The sequence below is a fragment of the Arachis stenosperma genome, chromosome 9, assembly GCF_014773155.1.
Source record: "Arachis stenosperma cultivar V10309 chromosome 9, arast.V10309.gnm1.PFL2, whole genome shotgun sequence".
Classification (NCBI taxonomy): domain Eukaryota; kingdom Viridiplantae; phylum Streptophyta; class Magnoliopsida; order Fabales; family Fabaceae; genus Arachis; species Arachis stenosperma.
Genome location: NC_080385.1, coordinates 122,351,800 through 122,356,138, shown reverse-complemented (window position 1 = coordinate 122,356,138; position 4,339 = coordinate 122,351,800). Strand labels below are relative to the sequence as shown.

Genomic DNA, 4,339 nt, shown 5'->3' with positions numbered 1-4,339 from the left:
GGCTTGTCCTCATCAATAGGGATGTCTCCCTCTATGTCAACTCCAACTGAATAACAGAGGTGACAAATGAGATGAGGGAAGGCTAACCTTGCCAAGGTAGAGGACTTGTCCGCCACCTTATAAAGCTCTTGAGCTATAACCTCATGAACTTCTATTCCTTCTCCAATCATGATGTTATGAATCATGATAGCCCGGTCTATGGTAACTTCGGACCGGTTGCTAGTGGGAATGATTGAGCGTTGGATGAACTCCAACCATCCTCTAGCTACGGGCTTGAGGTCATGCCTTCTCAATTGAACCGGCTTCCCTCTTGAATCTCTCTTCCATTGGGCGCCCTCTTCACATATGACTGTGAGGACTTGGTCCAACCTTTGATCAAAGTTGACCCTTCTAGTGTAAGGGTGTTCATCTCCTTGCATCATGGGCAATTTGAATGCTAACCTTACACTTTCCGGACTAAAATCCAAGTATTTCCCCCGAACCATAGTAAGATAATTCTTTGGATTCGGGTTCACACTTTGATCATGGTTCTTGGTGATCCATGCATTGGCATAGAACTCTTGAACCATCAAGATTCCGACTTGTTGAATGGGGTTGGTAAGGACTTCCCAACCTCTTCTTCGGATCTCATGTCGGATCTCCGGATATTCACTCTTTTTGAGTGAAAAAGGGACCTCGGGGATCACCTTCTTCAAGGCCACAACTTCATAGAAGTGGTCTTGATGCACCCTTGAGATGAATCTCTCCATCTCCCATGACTCGGAGGTGGAAGCTTTTGCCTTCCCTTTCCTCTTTCTAGAGGTTTCTCCGGCCTTGGATGCCATAAATGGTTATGGAAAAACGAAAAAGCAACGCTTTTACCATACCAAACTTAAAAGGTTTGCTCGTCCTCGAGCAAAAAGAAGAAAGAAGAGAGTAGAAGAAGAAGAAATGAGGAAGAAGGGAATGGCTTTTGTGTTCGGCCAAAGAGGGGGAGAAGTGGTGTTTAGGTTGTGTGAAAATGAAGGGGTGAAGAAGGGTATATATAGGGGATGGGGAAGGGTAAGGTTCGGTCAAGTGAGGGTGGGTTTGGGAGGGAAAGTGGTTTGAATTTGAATGGTGAGGTAGGTGGGGTTTTATGAAGGATGGATGTGAGTGGTGAAGAGGAAGATGAGATTTGATAGGTGAAGGGTTTTTGGGGAAGAGGTGTTGAGGTGATTGGTGAATGGGTGAAGAAGAGAGAGAGTGGTGGGGTTGGTGGGGATCCTGTGGGGTCCACAGATCCTGTGGTGTCAAGGAAAAGTCATCCCTGCACCAAATGGCATGCAAAATCACGTTTTGAGCCAATTCTGGCGTTAAACGCCGGGCTGGTGCCCATTTCTGGCGTTTAACGCCAGGTTCTTGCCCTTTTCTGGCGTTTAACGCCAGTCTGGTGCCCCTTTCTGGCGTTAAACGCCCAGAATGGTGCCAGACTGGGCATTAAACGCCCACCTGCTAGCCTTACTGGCGTTTAAACGCCAGTAAGTTCTTCCTCCATGGTGTGCTGTTTTTCTTCCTGTTTTTCATTCTGTTTTTGCTTTTTCAATTGATTTTGTGACTTCTCATGATCATCAACCTACAAAATAAAATAAAATAACAAAGGAAAATATATAAAATATAACACTGGGTTGCCTCCCAACAAGCGCTTCTTTAATGTCAGTAGCTTGACAGATGGCTCTCATGGAGCCTCACAAATGATCAGAGCAATGTGGGAACCTCCCAACACCAAACTTAGAGTTTGAATGTGGGGGTTCAACACCAAACTTAGAGTTTGGTTGTGGCCTCCCAACACCAAACTTAGAGTTTGACTGTGGGGGCTCTGTTTGACTCTGATTTGAGAGAAGCTCTTCATGCTTCCTCTCCATGGTGACAGAGGGATATCCTTGAGCCTTAAACACAAAGGATTCCTCATTCACTTGAATGATTAGTTCACCTCCATCAACATCAATCACAGCCTTTGCTGTGGCTAGGAAGGGTCTGCCAAGGATGATAGATTCATCCATGCACTTCCCAGTCTCTAGGACTATGAAATCAGCAGGGATGTAATGGTCTTCAATTTTTACCAAAACATCCTCTACAAGTCCATGAGCTTGTTTTCTTGAGTTGTCTGCCATCTCTAATGAGATTCTTGCAGCTTGCACCTCAAAGATCCCTAGCTTCTCCATTACAGAGAGAGGCATGAGGTTTACACTTGACCCTAAGTCACACAGAGCCTTCTTGAAGGTCATGGTGCCTATGGTACAAGGTATTGAAAACTTCCCAGGATCTTGTCTCTTTTGAGGTAATTTCTGCCTAGACAAGTCATCCAGTTCTTTGGTGAGCAAAGGAGGTTCATTCTCCCAAGTCTCATTTCCAAATAACTTGTCATTAGCTTCATGATTGCTCCAAGGTATTTAGCAATTTGCTCTTCAGTGACATACTCATCCTCTTCAGAGAAAGAATACTCATCAGAGCTCATGAAAGGCAGAAGTAAGTCTAATGGAATCTCTATGGTCTCATTTTGAGCCTCAGATTCCCATGGTTCCTCATTAGGGAACTCATTGGAGGTCAGTGCACGCCCACTGAGGTCTTCCTCAGTGGCGTTCACTTCCTCTCCTTCCTCTCCAAATTCGGCCATGTTGATGGCCTTGCACTCTCCTTTGGATTTTCTTCTGTATTGCTTGGAAGAGTACTAGGAGGGAGTTCAGTAACTTTCTTGCTCAGCTGTCCCACTTGTGCCTCCAAATTCCTAATGGAGGACCTTGTTTCGGTCATGAAACTTTGAGTGGTTTTGATTAGATCAGAGACCATAGTTGCTAAGCCAGAGGGGTTCTTCTTAGAATTCTCTGTCTGTTGCTAAGAAGATGATGGAAAAGGCTTGCCATTGCTAAACCTGTTTCTTCCACCATTATTGTTGTTGAAACCTTGTTGAGGTCTCTGTTGATCCTTCCATGAAAAATTTGGATGATTTCTCCATGAAGAATTATAGGTGTTTCCATAGGGTTCTCCTAGGTAATTCACCTCTTCCATTGAAGGGTTCTCAGGATCATAAGCTTCTTCTTCAGATGAAGCATCCTTAGTACTGCTTGGTGCATTTTGCATTCCAGACAGACTTTGAGAAATCAAATTGACTTGTTGAGTCAATATTTTATTCTGAGCCAATATGGCATTCAGAGTATCAATCTCAAGAACTCCTTTCTTCTGATTAGTCCTATTGTTCACAGGATTCCTTTTAGAAGTGTACATGAATTGGTTATTTGCAACCATTTCAATCAGCTCTTGAGCTTCTGTAGGCGTCTTCCTCAGATGAAGAGATCCTCCAGCTGAGCTATCCAAAGACTTCTTGGATAGTTCAGAGAGACCATCATAGAAAATACCTATGATGCTCCATTCAGAAAGCATGTCAGAAGGACATTTTCTGATCAATTGTTTGTATCTTTCCCAAGCTTCATAGAGGGATTCTCCATCCTTCTGTCTGAAGGTTTGGACTTCCACTCTAAGCTTACTCAATTTTTGAGGTGGAAAGAACTTTGCCAAGAAGGCATTGACTAGCTTTTCCCATGAGTCCAGGCTTTCTTTAGGTTGTGAGTCCAACCATGTCCTAGCTCTGTCTCTTACAGCAAAAGGGAATAGCATAAGTCTGTAGACCTCAGGGTCAACCCCATTAGTCTTGATAGTGTCACAGATTTGCAAGAATTCAGCTAAGAACTGATGAGGATCTTCCAATGGAAGTCCATGGAACTTGCAATTCTGTTGCATTAGAGAAACTAATTGAGGCTTAAGCTCAAAGTTGTTTGCTCCAATGGCAGGGATAGAGATGCTTCTCCCATAGAAGTCGGGAGTAGGTGCAGTAAAGTCACCAAGCACCTTCCTTGCATTGTTGGCATTGTTGTTGTTTTCGGCTGCCATGGGTTCTTCTTGTTTAAAGATTTCTGTTAGGTCCTCTACAGAGAGTTGTGCCTTAGCTTCTCTTAGCTTTCGCTTCAAGGTCCTTTCAGGTTCAGGGTCAGCTTCAACAAGAATGCCTTTGTCTTTGTTCCTGCTCATATGAAAGAGAAGAGAACAAGAAAATGTGGAATCCTCTATGTCACAGTATAGAGATTCCTTGAGGTGTCAGAGGAACAGAATAATAGAAGAAGGGGGTAGAAGAATTCGAACTTAATCAGATAGAGTTCGAATTGTGCATTGAGAAGGAGTGGTACTCCATGAATAGAAGGATGTGGGAAGAGGGGAAGAGAATTTTCGAAAATTAATTAAAAAGTTTTTTTAAAATCATTTTGAAAAATTGATTGATAATTTTCGAAAACTCAAAGTGGAAAAAGAATCAAGTGAGTTTTGAAAA

At 43.2% G+C, this 4,339-nt stretch overlaps 1 non-coding gene across 1 annotated transcript; it reads left to right on the top strand.

Annotated features, from left to right (window-relative positions):
- The first annotated feature begins 3,393 nt into the window (after positions 1–3,393).
- LOC130953895 (small nucleolar RNA R71) lies at positions 3,394–3,501 on the top strand. Its single transcript, XR_009076055.1, has one exon. It is a non-coding gene; the product is annotated as a small nucleolar RNA R71 (small nucleolar RNA).
- Positions 3,502–4,339: the final 838 nt, after the last annotated feature.